The 21197-nt window shown below is 42.8% G+C and overlaps 1 protein-coding gene across 4 annotated transcripts in view; it reads right to left on the minus strand.

Moving 5' to 3' along the window:
• Window positions 1-21197, minus strand: part of MBD5 (methyl-CpG binding domain protein 5) — a 174131-nt gene that overhangs the window by 87301 nt on the left and 65633 nt on the right. For all 4 annotated transcript variants that reach the window (XM_048484067.1, XM_048484066.1, XM_048484065.1 and 1 more), the window contains exon 2: window positions 17533-17634. The gene's annotated coding sequence lies outside the window, so the exon portion shown is untranslated. The remainder of the gene's footprint in view (window positions 1-17532; window positions 17635-21197) is intronic.

The raw sequence follows: 21197 nt of genomic DNA on the forward strand, positions 1-21197 counted from the left end.
CTTTGTGGACCCAGTCTGGCTCCTGGATGTTCAGATGTTGACTGTAGTCAGAAGTGTGTGTGGGTATTTTAAATAAGGTTAAGTTGATACACCAACTACAACCATTCCCAGAGAAATCATTTATCTAAGTGATAATACAATATATATGAGCCAATTTAAATTTAAAATTACAAACACTGTGTTGCAATTAACAGGGAACAGACTACAGCTATCTTGCCAAATAGGAATATGTATTGTATATATTTAAAAGAAATGGATTAAAAGTGTTGAAACATAGCCAAAATGGTAAAGAGACAAAATATAGAAGAAATTAATGATGGAGGAAAAAAAACTTTATGCTAAAATAATAAAAGGAAATGTAGCTTTTCATAATTTTCATAGTTTGGAACACTGTTTGAGTATAAATTTCACATTAATCAGATTTCACCAAACACGCAGATATACCCCTACAGTGTAAAGCAGTAAGGATGAAGCCATTGTTTCCCACTATCACTTCAATGGCAGAACTACTGCCTGATTAACCATTTTTAGTTACATAAGCTGCATCTGTTGGATAGTTTGTAAGAATAACCCATGCTGACACAGAACTGTGTCCTACATTCTGTTAGCGGTAGCAGGTCTTTCCTTGCCTTCTGCTTTTTTCAGAATCCTCTTGTAGCCCTGATGAAAGCATTACTGATGTTGAGGCTCGCTTGCTGACAAAAATCCATGCCTGAGAGGGCAGTGCAAGAAACGGAAATTTTGAGATACCATCCCTACTTCCTCACTGGAGACTTCAATCTATTGAGCACAGAAGATATTCCCTGAAATTGTGCTGTCAAATTTTTAAAAACCATTTGCTTTCATTGCTTTTAAGATTTAACTGTAACTGTACCAAGTTTCATGTATGTACTTTAGTGGTTTTGATTTGTTTCCAGTTTATATTAGAGTTAGCAATGCATGCAAAGGTCACTTCCAGACTGGACTACTGTAACTTACTGTACGCAAGGCTACTCCAATACTGATAGTCCAGAATGCAGTTACATGGACCCTCCTGGGTCCCTTAAGCACCACACACTCAACCTGTGCTTTGCTAGCTGCGCTGGCTTCAGACTGAGTTCCATTTTAGGTTCAAGGGTATCGACTCATACCTTCAGAGCCCTAAACCAACTGGGACCACTGTATTTGCGGGACTGCCGCAAATGCTACTCTCCCCCTTGAGCTCCTCTTTGGATAATCTCCCGAAGACCATATAGCTGTCTTTGAGCAGGGTCTTGGCATCTTGGCTATGGCCCTTGCCTGATGGAACGCTCTGTTTTAAGAGACCTGGATCCTGAAGGACTTTTCTCAGTTCTGAAGGGCCTGCAAGATGGAGATGTTCCACTAGGCCTATGGTGGAGGTCAGTCACAGCTTCATCATCACAGAAACATTGAGTCCCGTCAGTTGGCCTGGACACCTGAAATTCTCCTAAACTACCTCCTGTGACATCTTTCTCCAGACCTTTCTCAGCTTCCCCTCCCTGTTTTGTTTAAAGTATATTGGGTATGTGCTTTTTCTTCTGTACATTATTTTAATAGTATTAAGTAGTTATGTCTAGTACAGGGGTATGGAACCTGCGGCTCTCCAGATGTTCAGGAACTACAATTCCCATCAGCCCCTGCCAGCATGGCCAATTGGCCATGCTGACTGGGGCTGATGGGAATTGTAGTTCCTGAACATCTGGAGAGCCGCAGGTTCCCTACCCCTGGTCTAGTACTAGGGAGTAGTAGCTTAGGTACTATTGTTATTTTAAAATTGTATATGTTTTTATTTAATGTATCTTATTTGTACTGTGCATAATATTGCCAGTGTATTTTTGCTTTGATTCCCCCTGAGCCCACTTTGGTGTGGCAGGGCGGAGTATAAATAAAATATCACTATTATATTATTATTAGCAGGGTATGGCTGGTAAAAGGAGCAATACTTTTACGTTTGAAGCTACGTTTTTGTGTTACATAATTGGGAATTGATGAGATATGTGTTTATTTTTCATCTAACAAGCACATAAAACCTTTCTATGGATGTTTTTCTCTCAAAGTTTTCCCCATTTTGTTAGGCAGTATGAACATGTCCATAACCGGTGCACCTTTAAAAAAAAAAAGCAGAATCCACAGAAGCAAAGAGTATGTGTTGAAAATGGGCATGAATGCATTATGCATAAGGGGAGCTTGCATGAATCACAGTGCAATCCTAAACAGAATTATACTCTTCGAAACTCAATAATGTCAATGGACATAAGGCTGAAACTCTGGCTAGGATTGCAGTGCATTCCCTGCTAAAATGAAACCGATGCATGTATGACTCATGCTCTTCTCTTGTTTATTTCTGACTCCATCCTCCATCCCTTCTCTAAGCTACCTTTTTCATCTCACATTTTAGACTGTGACTTCCTCTGCTCAGGGACCTGTCATCTAATACTCTGAAAAGTGCCATGCATGCTGGTGGCAGTATGCAGCCAGCTTAGAAAAGTGCCAGATAGGACCTGGGAGACCCGGGATGGAATCCCCACTCTGCCCTGGAAGCTTGCGGAGTGGCCTCAGGCCAGTCTCACACACTCAAAATAACCTACCTCACAGGTATGCTGTGAGGGTAAAATGAACAGTACAAAGTAAACTGCTTTGGGTCTCCCACTGGGAAGAAGCATAAAGGTATAAATGAAGTAAACACTAAATAAAATAACCTACCCACTGTACAATCATTTACATCCATAAACAAAGACCCCAGAATTAGCAACAGAAATGCTCAAACAATGAGACATTATTGGAACTGACTATATTTTGTCTCAGGGAAAGATGGCAGAAGGTGTGTGAATTAATCTGGCACATCTTCCTGGACCTTCAATGCATTGAAATGCTCTGCGGGGTCCTAGTGACTGCCTCCCCCGTTCTCCCAATTCTCTTTCAGTGTTAGAGAATCTTATTTAAGCACTGCTTTCATCAGCACTGTTCTTGCCTGTTCTGTTAAACATCAAACTTTGAAAAAAGAGCATTTATATTGCCCTGGATGGCTATTAGAAAGATTTGCTTTTTTGTAAAGTTCTGTCTGCCATTCTGTTTCCTGCAGCAGGAACAGGAAAGAAAATTGGGGTGTGTGTGTGTGTGCGTGCATGCGTGCGCGCAACTTTTCAAAAAGGCAAATCTTGCCAATAGCCATCCAGGGCAATATAAATGCTCTTTTTTCAAAGTTCGATGTTTACCAGTACAGGCAATAACGGTGTTGACTAAAGCAGTGCTTAAATAAGATTCTCTAATGCTAAAAGAGAATGTGAACTAGTTTTCCCAGCAGAAACAAGATCCTTTCACTTTCACCACACAATGCACAATTGCACTGTCATCTTTTCCTGAGACAGAATATAGGGAATACAGATTAGCAATCACTGATTTTTTAAAGATACATGTTGCATTCTGAACAAAACAAAACGAAAAGGAACAGAACAAACCTTCTTGGAAGAAGAATTTGAATTTATACCCAGTTTTTCTCCACCTTTAAGGAGTCTCAGAGTGGCTTACAGTCACCTTCCCTTCCCCTCCTCACAACAGACACCTTGTGAGGTAGACAGGGCTGAGAGAGTTCTGAGAGAACTGTGTCTAGTCCAAGGTCACCCCAGCAGGCTTCATGTGCAGGAGTGTGGAAATGGTAGGTCTCAGCACCTTAATCCAATAAACAGACTCTAAAGTATCAATCAGCAGTGTTTATTGATGAGGTATCGAAGACCACACTTGGTGAAAGCCAGTTCTGGTGAAGCTGGCCTTCCCAGTCCCCTTTATTCCCTGCTGAAACCCCCGCTCCAGATTTCCCAGGAATTTGTGAAAAACAGTCTTTGGAGCCAAGATGGCCCAAAGGTCAGCTGCAGATAGTGAGGGAGCCACCTGGCTTCCTGCTCCTATGAGATAATGGTTGTAATTCTTTTCTCATGGGACAGAGGTGCCAAGGGAAGCCTAGTTTTCTACAAAGCATGTGAAGCCATCAAGGAAAGAGTGTACAAATGGCAGTGGCTACATATAGCAGGCTGGCTACATATATCTCAGAACAGAATTGGTTTGTTATTTCATTCAGCTACATAGTATTGGGAATGCATCTTAACCACCAAGATAACATCCCCCTGACAGGAAACAAACCCAGTTCTCCAGATTAGAGTCCACCACTCTTCACTACTACACCACTGCCAATTGATTAAACCACACAATTAGCTCACAACTGATCATCTCATTTGGTCACAGTAAGTTTGACTTGTTGAATATGTCAGACAAGAAATTTGCAGTATCCCTAGCACTTCTTCATCCTATGGCAGGGGTGGCCAACCTATGGCACTCCAGATGTTCATGGACTACAATGCCCATCAGCCCCTGCCACAATGGCCAATTGGCCATGCTGGCAGGGGCTGATGGGAATTGCAGTCCATGAACATCTGGAGTGCCATAGGTTGGCCACCCCTGTCCTATGGCAAAGAATGAGGGTGGGTTGTACACTGCCAAATGTTACAAAACTAGCCACGGCAACATGCCATGCAATTCTTTAACTCCTGTTTAAGGAGTGAGCATATTTCACTAGAACTGTCTCACGATAAAGTGGTTATCTGCATTAATCTTATGTCGGACATGGCAGGGGCATTTGCTAGTCATAGCTCCTTGGACTGGTTCAGTGCTGTTTCCCCTCAGGAATGTTGACAGAATGCTTGGCTATCACATGCAGCCTGGAGACATGCAGTCCATTCTTGCTGGTGGATGCCAGCTGAGGTGACCTTTGTGGGTTTCTTGGCTGAGATCATCAAAATGTGTCATTCGGGAAAGGCAGAAGGCCGAGATCAGCCCACCGCTGAAAAACTCACACAGCTTTGAGATGAGATACCCTGGCTCATTTCAGGCCAATTTCCAGCCATTTTCTTAAGAGAGAAATTACATGACCGTGGTGGCGAGGCAAATCTCAAACATTCGATTGGCTTCTAGCCTGGATATGTAAATCTAGATGGTACTGGTAACTCTGGTTGATATTTATCTGTTGGTCATATACTTTTCGATGCTAAAGGTCACACTATTTTGTTGAACTAAGTGGAACTCTGATTTGTGTGACTGGGCTGGTTCCATTATATACTCATCCAGTGTTTTTATTATTTATCTGAATGTAGCAAGACAATGTTCAATAATAAAGCCATTCCAGCTCAGCCTGATGGCAATTTTGTGTGGTATTTTACATAGTTCAGCTTCATCGCCAATTTGATTTAACAATGTCATCTGAAACCATTTGAAAAAATTACCTAAAGATTAAAGCTGGGTGTTAATATGCTTATAACAACTAATTCTGTTTCACTCACTAAGCAACCAGGAACAGCTGTCTGTACTTTGAACCAGTATCTGGAGGCTGTGGGTGAAGTTAACTAGTTACTGCATGTGACTCCAGACCAGATGAAATTAATGTTGATAGAGAATCCTAAGGCTTTGGAAGGATGAGATGTTTATAATGGTTTGAGAGGCAACCTCCAGCCACATTTGGAGTCTTGGATCTCACCTTACTTTCAGTTTAAGAAAATGTGTAAAAAGCCAGCAGTGCCTTTTTATCAGGTGAAATTTTGTGAAAGATTATCGCTTTGGCGGGAGAACATTCCAATGCCTATGCACAATTTTGTAGCCTTGAATAACTACTATATCACACTTTCCTTAATGGTGCCCTTGAGCAGAAATCAAAATGCTTCAGTTGGTGCAGAATGTTGCTATTCGCTCCAAGGAAGAGGCAGAGAGGCAAGGCTATATTCAACAATATTGCAATATTGCAAGGTGCAGGCGAAACATCAGGCGAGAATGCTGCTAGAACACGGCCATACAGCCTGGAAACCACACAGCACCCCAGTGATTTCGGCCATGAAAGCCTTCAACAAAATATTGCAATAGCTGAATTAGTTGCTTGTGAGCTTCTGGCTCTCATTCAAGGAGCTAGGCCTTCATAGTGTCTCTAAACTAAACATTCCTACACCCCTCAACCTTTCTTTGTATGGCTTGGTTTCCAGGCCCTGATGATCCTCCTCGGTCTCTTCTGTCCACATCCTTTTTGACGCGAGAGACCCAGAACTGCACACAGTACTCCAGGTGTGGCCTGACTGATGTGGTGCACAGCAGAATTATGACATCTCATGAGCTGGATATTACACCTCTGTTGATACACCCCCGAAATCATATTAGCCTTTTTTGCCGCTGCATCACATTGGCTGCTCATATTACAGTCCACCCTGTACTCCAACATCTTGCCCACACACACTGCTACCCAGAAATACTAACAGGGAACTAAAAAGGCATGTACAGTTGCAGAGATCAGGCTGCTTATTTTTACACATTCTTCCTCCTAGCTACATCCTCCTGTGCTGAATTGCAGGCTGCTAGATGGGGGAGGCAACAATGTTGGGAGTAGGTCTATAGGTTCTAGCAGAAATGAAAGTCTCATTAATGAGCAGAACTCTTAGTAGCTGAATTCCAGCTAATTTCTAAAGCATCAACACTACCTAAGCATAACTAGATTTAACAGCAAAGCATAATAATAAAACAATTAATCTAGGGTTATGACCCTTAGGTTTAAGAGGTTTTCACAAATTTCTTCTGAAACCTGTTTACAGAATGACCATTGGATACTTTTTCTCCTTTGAACTAAGGAGGCTATCCGGTGGGTGTTTCTCACCATCCAATCAGGGAAGCTGTTGGAGGGGCCTGCAAGTTGTTCTTATCATCTCTGGAACCCTGCATGCTCAGATGCCCACTTGGAGAGCCTTATGAGCTGATTAAATAAGGAGCGCCTGACTTCTGCTCTTCTTGCTGAAGGGGCGGGGCAAGGGAGGAAAAGGCTCGACAGCTATATGAGCCTGCGTCCTCAGGACATGTTGTCTTTGGAGTCCTGCATGCTTGGATGCATAGTCAGAGTGCCTTCCGAGCTGATCAAATAAAGAACTCTTGACTTCTACTCTTCTCACCCAGGGGCGGCGAGAAGAAGAGAATCAGTGAGAACAGAAACAAGAAATCGGAGTGCGATAGAGATCAAAAGGATTGAAATCAGTAATAAGGCAATAAAAATGCAAACAACAGAGCAAACAGGCTGTAGAGCAAAACAACAGAGAAAATAGACTCTAGAATATAATTAGAGTAGCGAAGACAACCTAAGAGCTGCTCTGCCCTGGCTAGGTAGGAAAAGAACCGAGGAAAGAAAGGCAGTCTCATCACAACCAGGAAGAAGAAAAAAGTTCATTTTCTGCTCTCTGATTGGATGGAGAGAAACACCCACAAGGTGTCCACTCAGTGGAAGAACTGACCGTATAATCCATGAAGTAATCAAGTGAATCACTATATATAAAATGATGCGTGGTCATAGTGTGCCTAATTATAAGTATGCAACACTGGCCCTTAAGTTCTCAAGTGCTCCTTCCATATAAAGCTATTTTGAACACAGGCAGTTTTCAAAACCATTGTTCCATCAGTGACTTTCGATCAACTTTGGGTCAAAACTGTGGCTGTCACAAATGATCACTTGCAGTTCAAGACTTATAAAGTTTTCGAGAGAGAGGTCATGAGGTGATGTCACGCGGTTCTGGAATTCAACGTGCTTCAGACTTTTTGAATTAAAACCCCATTCTAACGTTTCCTGTACTGTCTCAAGGCTCCAGATTTCAGGAACTCATCTGTTCAACAAGTCAGCACAGGACACAGAATACTCAGGCGCATTTACATATATTATGAGCACCAAATCCGTGACAGGCTGGTGGACTAGGAAACGAATCCAATACGCAGACATGAAAACATGACAGGAATGGGGCATCTCAGCCTCTCTCCTAAACAAGCCATCCAGAAACAAACATGCATTCTCTCATTTCTTTGCAATTTCCATCCTTATGACAGACGCTAGCTGTCCTGCTGTTGGGAACAAAGTGTCTCAAATTCTTCCTTGGGCAGGATTCTTTTCTTCCCGGGAATTCCATACTACTACTTCAAAGGTCTCTTGTGCACCCCAATGGAGTCCATGCCACAGTTTGAGAATCATTACTATAATTCTTTTCTCTTAAAGTTACACGAGTGAGTGAACAATTTATTGCATCTGGCCATTGGCTGTAATAATCTAAAACATGACAACAGTAAATCATAGCTACAAACTTCACATAAAATCCAAATAAAATGCTAAACAAGATTATGTGCATGACCAACAGGTAACCATTCTGATAAAACTGTTGTGTTAAAATAACTAAAATCAACAAAATGGTCTTTAATAAAGATAGAAAGTTCTGCCTGGATGCTTTCAAATTTTTAATTACCTTCTTGGCTCTTATCTTCCTGGCTGCTAAGGCAAAAAGTGCTACTCTGTTAGTAATATATGAGTCATCATCTGATAGCAAAAAAGAAAGTTTTCCGTGGGTAGAGAAATAACATAGAGGCCCATTACACATGGACCGCTTACCTCGGGGCTCTTAATTACGCAGTGGGGTTGTAGTGTGGTCACTTCGTGTTACTCTGTTTACATGCGAGGAGTCATTCTCTGCCTGCCATGCAGTTGCTTGCTGAAATCTCAGCGTGCCTCTGCTTTTCCTGGTTCTCTTAACTCCACCCATCAACTCCTTCTTAAAAGCACAAATCTAATAACACCTATAGTAACAAGATAAAGGACTTGGTTAAAGCCCTTCACATTGAAGTTCTATTGATATATCTGTGATTGCAATTATATCAATATTCTACTAGCCCATCCTGAAATGACCACCCCCCCCCCCCATGAAAGAGGCAAAGCAATTCCCTGGACCAAACACTGCTGAAGAAGGAGACCACAAACTAAATCCTCCTTCCTTTTCCTGCATACAAACACGCACTTTCTCTCCCCCCATCCTTCCACTGCTGCTGCCGTAGAAGAAGATAGCTTGTTTTAGAACAGAGGCTTATTATTATTATTATCTTATTATTTATTTAATTTGGTATACCGCCCAATCCCCGGAGGGCTCTGGGCGGTGTACAACATAAAACACATAAAAACATCATAGGCATCCATAAATTATAATAAAAACAGCAGTTATAATATATCTAGATGGCGTCCCTCCTAAACCTGATCCCTTTAGCAAGAGGGGGAGAGGTCCCGATGGTATGAGGAACCCATAGATCTTAATAATGGATCCCATTAATATTGGGATTCCAGCTTGTGGGGGGGGGGGCACTCAGCGGCTGGTTTCTCCAAAAGCCCGGTGGAACAACTCGGTCTTACAGGCCCTGCGGAAATCCCCAAGGTCCCGTAGGGCCCGGACAGTTGGAGGAAGAGTGTTCCACCAGGCAGGGGCCAGAGCCGTAAAGGCCCTGGCCCGAGTGGAGGCCAGCCGCATCATTGAGGGGCCAGAGATCTCCAGTAGATTGGCCTCTGCCGAACGCAGAGGCCGAGCTGGGACATATGGGGTAATGAGGTCCCGAAGGTACGAGGGTCCCAGGCCGCGTAAGGCCTTGAAGGTCAAAACCCACACCTTGAAGACGATTCGGAATTCAACTGGGAGCCAGTGCAGACGGCGCAACACAGGTTGTATGTGGTCTCGAAAGGTGCCCCCTGTGAGCAATCGAGCCGCTGCATGCTGGACCAGTTTCAGTTTCCGGATCAAACGCAAGGGAAGGCCCGTGTAGAGCGAGTTACAACAGTCCAACCTGGAGGTGACCGTTGCATGGATCACAGTGGCCAGGTCCGTGTTGGAGAGGAAGGGAGCCAGCCGTCGGGCCTGACGCAGATGGAAAAACGCAACCCGGGTTATATGGGCCACCTGGGTCTCCACTGAAAGAGACGAATCCAGGTGGACCCCCAGGCTGCGAACGGAGGGGGTCGGCGCCAATGAGGCCCCCTCCCACACCGGCGGCTGGAAATCCCCAACCCCTCCCCCACGGCCAAGCCACAGGATCTCCGTCTTCGATGGATTAAGTTTTAACCTGCTCTGTTGCAACCAACCAGCAACCGCCTCCAAACAATACTGTAGAGCCGCAGGGGCGGTGACGGCTCCCCCCTCCATCAACAGAATGAGCTGAGTGTCATCAGCGTACTGGTGACAGATCAGCCCAAAGCTACGTACCAACTGAGCAAGGGGTCGCATATAGATGTTAAATAACAATGGGGACAACAGTGCCCCCTGAGGCACACCACATTGAAGCGGGCACCTCCGGGAGGCTTGGTCCCCACACCACACTTGCTGACTTCGCCCCCGAAGAAATGAGGCAATCCATTGAAGGACACTGCCCCGGATCCCGGAAGCGGCCAGGCGGTGGGTCAAAAGGTCATGATCGACCATATCAAACGCTGCGGTAGGGTCCAATAATACCAGCAGCGCTGATCCGCCTCAGTCTAGTTGCATACGCAGCGTGTCTGTGACAGCGATGAGAACCGTCTCCGTCCCATGCCCAGCACAGAAACCGGACTGGAAGGGATCGAAGGCTTGTTTGAACTAAATTTTTAAGAAGCCCTCCCAAGCATCAGGAAGCTAGAAGCAGAGCGGGGGAGGTGTGGTGGATCCAAAAGGAGACCCTTGTATTGTTCCTTGCAAGGGGGAAGGGGTGGACAGCAATGTGATGGAGCAGGAAGGGTGGCACTAGGTAGGCTGGCTGTGGGCAGAGGGAACATGTCCAGGCAAAGTTGTGCTCACTGGCAAATCTGCCCACTCTGGCCCTGAAGCAAATTAAAAGTGCTAGAAGTAATGTTGCTTGCCACAGAGAGAATGAAAAGTGAAAGTGGGGCTTGAGGAAATATGTCCAGACAAGAAATCTTGCACAACAGACATTCACCTCCACTGCACAGTAGACCCCATATGCATAATTGGTTCTGGGCTCTATAAACAGAACACGATAATACATAATGTTGAATGACCTCTGGAACAGGTATGCCACATGGACAAAAGCGTAAGTCTTTAGAAGTCTGGGGATACTTTCCAATAAAATATGCTGATGGCATTGTTTGGAAGTGCAAAGCTGTAAAGGCGAATCTGAGCAATCTGTCATGATTAGTCTTAATATTTTAAATAAAGGACAAAATTTAGACTATATGATTCTATCTTTTAATGCATCTATCTTATAGAGTCAGTCACATAGGGTGGAACCAGGAATCAGTGTACCTATCATTTCAGCTGGAATTGAATACTAGGTGAGGATATTACATGTTACGGTTGAAAAATAATCTCACAGTACCTTTTATTATATGACAGAGTAATAATAAGAAAAAGTAACTTCTGAAATATCATCCACATTGTGATATTTCTCCACTACAATTCATCACATAAACACACATTTGGGCTAGTTCTCTGCCTCCAAAATATGGGCAGTGTACTATTGCTTTTCATTGTAGTGGGGTGTAGTGATTAAGAGCAGGTGCACTCTAATCTGGAGAACTGGGTTTGATTTCCCACTCCTCCATTCCACAAGAGTCACAGGCTCTTATCTAGTGAACCAGATTTGTTTCTCTGCTCATACATTCTTGCTGGGTGACGTTAGGCTAGTCACAGTTCTTCAGAACTCTCTCAGTCGCACCTACTTCACAAGGTATCTGCTGTGAGGAGTGGAAGGGGAAAGGAGTTTGTAAGCCACTCTGAGTATCCTTACTGGAGAGAAGAGTCCATTGGATACTCACCATGAAGGGCTTTTCTACTGGAGAGAAGGGAAGACATCTTGATATGAGATATGCTCTTCACCACTTGCAGGGAGGCAGGGACCAATCAGAATTCTTTTCTTTGTTTATGAGTTTTCTCCGTCTGACCACTCCTCCTCCTCCTCTGGGAACTTGATGGGGTCCCTGTGACGTCCCGCCCAAGACACCCTGGTTAGGTTAGATGGGGGTTGGTTTTGGGAGAGTTGAGTGGGTGCTGCATCTTTGTGATGCACCAACCGGCATTCTCTAGCCTCTAGGGCAGTGGTGGCGAACCTTTGGCACTCCAGATGTTATGGACTACAATTCCCATCAGCCCCTGCCAGCATGTCCAATTGGCTATGCTGGCAGGGACGGATGGGAATTGTAGTCCATAACATCTGGAGTGCCAAAGGTTCGCCACCACTGCTCTAGGGCTTTCTCCAGCTCCACCCGCAGTAACTCAGCAAAGGCAACAGGGGGAGCCGCTTGCCAGGCTGAAACGGCTGAATTGGCGGGAATCACATTTTCTCTCAGGGAGGAGCCCGGGTTAATGATTGCTAAGCCTCCATTACCCGCTTGTGGCGCAGTCTCATCCTCCCTCCCTGAGTTAGGAGCGGGCCCGGGGTCTTGCCTGTTCGAACGGGCGCCGTCCAGTCTGCTTCCTTCCCCCTCCAGGCCCGTCGATTATTCCACCGAGCACTCCAGGTCCCGCAAAGGGTTGGAGGTGTTTGGCTGGAAGCCAGCCGCTGTGGCAGTGCCCTGGGAAGGCAAACAGCTCCCACGTGGCACCGTCTTCTTTGTCTTGGGCGCGGGAGGTCCCTCCTTGTGCCCTGCTGCGTTTTGCTCGTGCGCTTGCTGTCCCGTGAGTCTCCGTTCGGGAGAGAAACGGTCAGCTTGTTTCTTGCTTTTTCTTCTGGTCCTCTCGGCTGCCGAACTGGAGAAGGTCTCCCTTGGGGGAGTGAAGGAACTGGAGGACATGGTGCTCCTTCTGAGTTGGGCCCCAATTGATTTACACCCAGACATACACCACGGAGCACACAAGACACACCACTGACTATCAGACAAACAAATAAGCATGCTAGCTGACAACGCGAATAGGTACACTAGACTAGATGGGTAGGTAAGGAACTCCCAGCACACATATAACAATGGCGCAATTTGGGCCTAGCTCTAATGCTGCACACCCTGCAGAGGCAGGAACAATACTGAGGGAAGATAACCTAGAGGACCCACACAGGAAGTGATGGCAAAGAATTCTGATTGGTCCCTGCCTCCCTGCAAGTGGTGAAGAGCACTTGATCTCACATCAAGATGTCTTCTCCCCCCCAGTAGAAAGGGCATGTATAAATCCAAATTCTTCTTCTTCTTCTACAATAACACACAAAGAATTAATGAATGTGTCTAGATGTAACAGATTGCATCGTATTATAAATAATCCTGTGATTTAGCAATCACAAAACATTATACTGAAGGTGTATACAAAGTACAATATAGATTTGTTGCCAAAATGGTCCACCAAACCAGAGGCATAGCTCCAAGGGGGCGGGGTGGGGGCGTGCATGACGCACCGGGCTTGCACCCCTGTGGGGGTGTGGCGAGGGCATTCTGGGGGTGTTCCGGGGCAGGGATGGAGGACGCACCGGTGCTCTGGGCACTTTCCCCCCTTGCTATGCCTCTGCACCAAACAACAGAACAGCTTCAGAACTAAGGGTCTTGCCATACCTCTAACAGCCATTCTATTCCTTTTAGAAATAGTATTTTTCTCTCCTATATCAACTTCTATCTTGCAGTTTTCTTAAGAAAAGGAGCTTGCGAAAGATCCATTTGCAGCAACTGGGGCTCTGGCTCTCAATATGCCTAGCTCTGGCTAGGCACTGACATTGCATAATATCCGATATTACATCCCAAATTTCAAATCTCTGACAAACTTCCCCTGTTGGTTTCATCTATACGTTGATAAGGAAAGAACAACGAGACCCATGTCAGAATATGCACATAACATCATAGAAGAAACACTGATAGCTATCTACCACCATGTTCTGGTAGAAGTAAAAACCACCAGAAAGAACTCTCTTGAATTCTCAAAGGACATAATCCCTTCTAACTGGGTTTTGCCAACCAGGATAGGTACGGAGGGGCCACTCTTAGGTCCCTGCAATCATCTTCACTAGTTTGGACCCACTAACACAAGCTAAGTGAAAAGGACAAGAATAAGCCTCAGATGCTTTAGATTCTTCATCTGAAACAACAGTCAGAATGACTCATTAACAAGGAAAATCTTTGTTATAGAACAATAGAGGTGACCATATTTCTACTCTCCTTCTAAGCTCTTGCATTCTTTCATTGTAAGCTGTCTTATTAGAATACATGCACATTTTATCCTACCTTTTGACCTCCTGAAACAGAGGTTCTGAAAAGCTATTCTCCCTGCCCCCTGAAACAAAATGTATTGTGCAAGATAGTTCATTCTTCTGCAGATATGTATTACAATGAGAGCTGCTGGTCAGCACTTTAGAAAAAATTCCAGTCATTTATACAATGGCAAAAGCATTATTAATATTTTTTATTTTCTTTTTAAATCATAAATGCTACCCTCTTCATGAAGCTTGAAACTGAAAATTGCACAATATTCTTGGTGCAATGTAATTAGGCCGAGAACTACATTTGTTTCCAAGTGAAGCAGAATTGCCCATTAAGACTTAACTTTGCTGCCAAACTACTTATTGATTTATTTTGCTTATTGTAGTAGTACTGGGTAAAACCAAAACCCTGTTGTCATCAGCGACATTTTCATAATATTTAAACACTCACCAAAGTAAAAAAGAAGGACCCTTGCCTCCATCAGAGACACTTCGATCACCAGACGGATGCTATTTCAAAGACTATAGCTGATTGGTTCTCCCAAAATGTCACCCTTTTAAACATGCAATTCAGTAACCCGAAGGACATCATGGTTGTGTACAGCTGTTCTGACAAAATGCTCAAATTGCTCTTAAACTGCTGAACCCACGATGCTGCCTTACACTGACACTGGGATTTTTGGCATGCCAAACACGAACTCTACAACAAAGCCATGGCCTCTCCTTGTTACATCACACAACAGTTGGGACAGTGGAACTCACGCAACTCAGGTAACGAGAGTCCAAACAAAATGAGTGGAAGGAAAGATGCACAGCTCAATGTCACCCATAGTAAGTAAACTAGGGAAGACAAGGGATAGCAACAGCTGGGCAAGCCAATTATTAGTTGACCAAAAAAAGAAAAAGGACACCAGGCATGTCTCCACAAATCATGAGTGTACATTTTCTGTAGTCAGGCATATTTTTTTTACAATAATGGTGTAAAGATAAAAAGCTATCAGCAACATAGATTTCTAAGAGTTAAAATCAGTTCCCTCCTGGGTAGAAAGATGCCTCCTATTACGGCTTGAATCCAACCAACAGTGAAGATACAGCTTTAAACCAGCAGCATAGAACAGAAAAATTAAAGCACGATGGGCTCATGAACTTCTGCTCTCCAAACCCTTGAGTTTCGCCCTCCAAAGTTTTGCGGCTTTGGATCTGGGCAGCTCAATTAAAAACCAAGTAAAGCCAAATAACCTAAAATTCTGTGAAATATTTTCCGTACCTGTAAACTTGAATTACAGATTTGTACCAGTACAAGTGAATTGCAAAACAGATTCTTTTATTTCCATCAAATCCAAAACCCCATTTTCACGCTCTTCCATTTTATTACAAATGCTTAGTATAACTGCCCAAAAGTAATACCAGAGCTATACAAATATTCACACTCCCCTCCCCCTCATCAGGCTTTTGTGGCCCAATAATTTTTCAAGGGTTAGAGATATTTCTGAAGTTCATTTTCTCCAAGCTCAGAACTCAAACTTCAGCAGTTAGTAATTTCACCTTCAATTTGAAGCTGAAGCCCGAAAGGAACCAGGGGGCATACACTGAAAATGCTAGGGGGAAGAATTAGGAATAATAAAAGGAAACACTTTTTCACGCAACGTGTGATTGGTGTTTGGAATATGCTGCCATAGGAGGTGGTGATGGCTACTAACCTGGATAGCTTTAAAAAGGGCTTGGACAGATTTATGGAGGAGAAGTCGATCTATGGCTACCAATCTTGATCCTCCTTGATCTGAGATTGCAAATGCCTTAACAGACCAGGTGCTCAGGAGCAGCAGCAGCAGAAGGCCATTGCTTTCACATCCTGCATGTGAGTTCCCAAAGGCCACTGCGAGTAGCAGAGTGCTGGACTAGATGGACTCTGGTCTGATCCAGCAGGCTTGTTCTTATGTTCTAAGGAAGGTACAGTGATCCTGATTTGTAACACTGGGATCCCTGGAGACAACATTTCCCAGAGGACATCTTGAAAACTTGTCAGAACAGCATCCGAGGTGCCAGGGAAAAGGGGTAGAGGCAGAAAAAGAAGAGCTCTGTGCCTGCTTACCTGTCGCTCCATGAACCATTATCCAATTGCAACAGTATTTGAAAGGTAGATGGTTAGGAGTAGTGGACGGAAGTTACACAGTGATGTAGGAGGCACATAGGAAGACATAGGAGGCACGTAGGCATTATGGTTGACTATGAAACTTTCAAGAAAAAAATATCTCTGAAAGTCTTTTTTTTCCATTTCAATATAGCTTGTAAATTACAAAGCAATTTCCTAATCAAGCCTTGGGGAATAGTATTTGTCTATCTCTGCCAGCAAACTGGATAACAATTACTGTGACAGCCAAATCTAAAATGTATGCATTTCGGCAGCAGAAGACACTCCAGGATTGCAAAATGAATCCCAAATATGACTTGAACTATGCAAAGATTCTGAATTTGAACAGATTTACAAACTTTTAAAAAGAACAGCACACTGTTATGAAAACAGAGTATTATGACCATAGTTTCTTAAAACAGCAGAATCAGAAAACAAGGGAACAAGCTGCTATGACAATTGCAACCGACCACCACAAGAAGCCCTGCTCCACTTCTCAATTAGGTAACCTTTCACGTGCCTTCCAGTTCATCATAGCATCAATAAGATCAGTTCTTTTTAAACCTGAAGATGAGATCCTTAGAACATATCATGTCATGTGCCATGCATTAAATTCGGCAGTTCTACTCTTTGAAGAACTTGCAAAATATGCAGCAGCCTTACGTTAGCCTTATAAACTGGCTTAGGGACAAACGCTAACAGTTAATGTCTGCTTTACAGGTTAAAATTGATGTTCTTTTCAGGAAACATATATTAAATGATAAAGAGTGGGAGGAAGGATCAAGCAGGTACATGATGCTGAACTGACATAAAAGATGTAAATTACTCTGTCTAGCTAGTGAAAGAAAACGTGGCCTACATGTCAAATCTTACAAGGAAGATCTCTGGGTTAACTTTATCCAAAACACGTTTGTTTGACTCCGTTTCTTGCACAGAGCAAATCCCTAATACTATAAAGCCGTGGTGGCGAACCTTTGGCACTCCAGATGTTATGGACTACAATTCCCATCAGCCCCTTCCAGTATGGCCAATTGGCCATGCTGGCAGGGGCTGATGGGAATTGTAGTCCATAACATCTGGAATGCCAAAGGTTCGCCACCACTGCTATAAAGGAACTGGCATATACCATCAGGTATATGCTTTAGTCAGAGGCTCATTCCACACATGCAGAATAATGCATTTTCAAACTGCTTTCAGTGCTCTTTGAAGCTGTGCAGAATAGCAAAATTCACTTGCAAACAGTTGTGAAAGTGGTTTGAAACCGCATTACTTTGCATGTGCGGAAGGGGTCAGAGTTCAAAGCTCACCTCAGCCCACTTACAATTCAAATATACAAATATGTGTAAGCCAGTGATAGTATTGAATACAATGAAGTAATATGAAGATGTATATTGTAATACAGAGTTTACCAGACCAGATTTCATTACCTCTTCTGCATAAAATCCACTTTTTTATAAGTCTTCTTTGAAAACAGTATCATTTGCAACAGTGATTAACATCATCCAGCAATACAGGGTTTCCATGATCATCTGAAAAATGAACAGTTAAAATGAAGATTAGTTATAACGTAACACGAGACAGGCAACCACCATTCTGATGCAATTTTTTTTTTTGTAAAATTCTTTCATGGTTTACAAACATTTGATCTGAACCTGTGTACTTCACAGCCCTGCTACTTTTATTAAAGATAGGCTAGTGTGGTTCAGTTGTTTAAGATTGGCAGATTCTAAGTTGGAGAATCAGGTTCAATTCCCAAATCTTCTCAGATCTTGGAAGCTAAGCAGGGTTGGCTCTGCTGTATTTGGATGGGATACCACCAAGGAATATCAGGATTGCTACTTAGAGGCAGGTTAACAGCAAACCACTTCTGAATGTCTCTTCCCTTGAAAACACTGCAGGTTGCAATAGGTCAGCTGCAACTTGATGGCCAAAAAAGAAAAAAAAAGAAAGGGAAAAAAGAAAAGAAAGAAAATACAAAATAAAGGAGGAAGTTTTTAGCACAACATTCAAAGCAACATCACTAAAATATAGAGTGGCCACTAATTTAGTAACTTTATTCATATTCTGATACAACTGTGCAGGACTGGTAAGACAGAGTTGCTCCACCAGACCTATGGTTGAGGCAGCTATGGCTGACACATTCTACGGCCTTTCTCTTCTCTTCCCTTCTGTGGTCAATATTGATGGAACAATTTATGTGGGTCTTTTAAAATGTAAATCGATTGTATGTTTATCGTTTTTTGTTTTAGGACTGTATACTCAATATGTTGAATGCTGCCCTGAGTCTGCAAAGGGAAAAGCAGCATACAAAGCCAATAGATAAATAAATTCTAGAAAGGCTATTTCACAATAGAGATTTAATCTGCATAAAACGTACCTACACTTAAAATACACTGGGTTAGACTGAAAGAAAGAAAGCAGGTGCAAGTGCTGCTGTACAAGCATTTGAGCAAAGAGTCTGCACAGCACACTGGGAGTAAGTCCTCTAGTAGTTTTTATGCTTCAGCAGCAGACTGCTCAACCTCTTGTGTAAGCAGAATAACATCTTATTTAGATTTCTTGGAAAACACACTAGCACAAGCTACAAAAGAATTCTTTTAATGAGAGGGAAGATGTTGCTCTCCATACAGGAAGACAGCCTTGGATTCCTATTTTGACAAAAAAAAAATACTATGCTAAAAATCTATCCTATGCAGAGTGGTCCCAGTCTAAGTATAAAAAGTATAGATGACTAAAAATATGTGTAAAAATGGTGGCCATGTTGACCTGCACTAGATTCGAGTCCAGTAGCACCTGAGCTCCTAATTTGTAGGGTATAAGTTTTTTAGATTATAACCTTTCAAGAGTCAAAGCTCTCTTCATCAGACACGTGCAATAGACAGCTAACTAGCAAAGCTTCTGGAAATCTAGTAGCTGAATAAACTGAGGCCACATCTGTGGGCACATTAGAAAAATGCACATCTGCCTGCTCCACATCATATATTTATAAAAGAACACAAGAAAAAGGTCGGCCAGTCATGGTGGCTTGCAGAAAAAAAAAGGCGGGAAGCTGAGAAGGTTCCCTAACTTGCTTCCGACACGCAACAAAAGACCAGTTACAAACACACAAACAACCACAAGACTACAAGGGCACACAAGAACACAAGGAAAAGGACAGACAGGGAAGAATTTTCCAAATCACAAGGAGCCTCGAAGAGATCCGTGCACTCCTTAGCTAGGCAGGAAAAAATACTACCTAAAATGGAGTCTCACAGGAAGTTGTAAAAAAAAACAATTAGATCCTGCCTCCCGAAAGCGGGTTAGGAAATAACCCAGCAAGATGGATTCCTCCTCCAGGAGAAGCAATCCTCTTCCATTCACCATCACTGCAGAACTAAATTGACACATAAATAAACGCAAGCTATGAAATCAAAACACCCTTGCCCAATACAATGTATAGTCTGCTGTACAAACCAGCTGAAGCCCAAGTACTTCAATTGTTTAAAATAGGCATATTCCAATTACAAGAATGGTTTTAACGGGATTCTGCCATCGTAAGCAGAATTACACCCTTCTGCATCAATTGATGTCAATGGAGTTAGAAGGGTGGACCTCTACTTAGTATAGCACTGTAAAACCTAGTAGTTGACTTTATGTGGGGGGGGGGGGCGCTCTGTAGGACATAGGAAGCATCACAAAGAAAAACATTTAGCTCAGAAAGTTAAAATTCTCTCAAGTCCTAAAAACTGAAAAGTTAAGGACGCATTAAATATTTCAGGATTGCAGGGATATAACGGCTTTACTTAATCCAAAAGGTTGTTTACTACAGCGACTCCATTCTTATATAAATTGAAGAAAAGTAGTTCATAATAACATTGTGTGCTGAAAATGGGGCACCAACATTCTCAAAATTGAATATTCACACATATTCACCGTTAGTAATAAGCAAAAAATCAATTACAGCATACAAAAGCACCACAAAATATACAAACTGGCTGCAGAGTACAGACCCTTCCATTTGATAAAAAATTAGAATAAGGACTGTGTGTGTCCTAAATTTTGATGCTGCATAATCCAGAGATTTCATTAAAAAGCCACATCATTAAAGGCATAGGTGTGCAGAAAGAGAATAATAATTCCTCCTCTGTTTTGCTGAGGTTAGAGAACGAAGAGAAGGCTGGGCATAGCTTACTGTGAGTGGAATCTCTCTTTCAATCTGCCACAAAATAGCTGTTACCTGCTCTTTCATTTACATGTTCTTCCAAACTACTTTAAAGCCAAATCATTAAAAAGGAAGGAGGGAAAAAAAACCCAAATGTATGCAGATACCCAGTGCTCCAAAAACATTCTTAACGATCACAAACAATCTTTTCTTGCACATTTGTTCCTTTTCTCTTTAGAACTTCTCTTTAGAAGAAGAGCTGAAAAAATAATCTAGTTCAAACAGGTCTGGCAAAACAGGATGCCTGACTTCTGACAAACAGTTATCTTCCAAAGAAAGAGATTCTTCTACCTCCCTAGCTTACTCTGATGCTGAGAGGTTCATTACATAAAGTTCCTTGTAATGAATTATCTAAACCTTCTCTGTATCTTACAACTGCTGCTGCTTCTTACACCCGCAGTTATTAGAGCAAACTAGTACAGTCCCATCATGTTGGACATGCCCGAATTTTTGAAAATTGTCAATGTATTCCACCTTTTCTCTAGCTTGAACAAAACCAGTCTTCTCCTCTGACCTCATATGCCTTATCAGATCACTTCCTTGGAAACAATACAGTTGCTCACACAACCAACCCAAAGAGGCAAATATGATACCACTGCATCATATCTTTACCTTGAGATCAGTTTGCTATCCATGGTAATTCTTTCTTTGACAGGTTATTGTGCAGCTGATTTTCTTCCATCTCAGACTGGTAAATTTAGTTCATCACAACATAATACTTTGCACTTTTCCTTGTTGAATATCCTTTCCCTATCTGATTAGTTCTTCTTTGTTTTTATGCCGTATTTGCCATCCTTCCCAGGTTTGCAAAACCTGTCCAATCACTCCTTCAACTCATTCATGAAGATAGTGACCACCAAATGACCACCACAGCCATGACCTCCCCACCTC

This window comes from Sphaerodactylus townsendi, linkage group LG02 (genome assembly GCF_021028975.2).
Source record: "Sphaerodactylus townsendi isolate TG3544 linkage group LG02, MPM_Stown_v2.3, whole genome shotgun sequence".
Classification (NCBI taxonomy): Eukaryota; Metazoa; Chordata; class Lepidosauria; order Squamata; family Sphaerodactylidae; genus Sphaerodactylus; species Sphaerodactylus townsendi.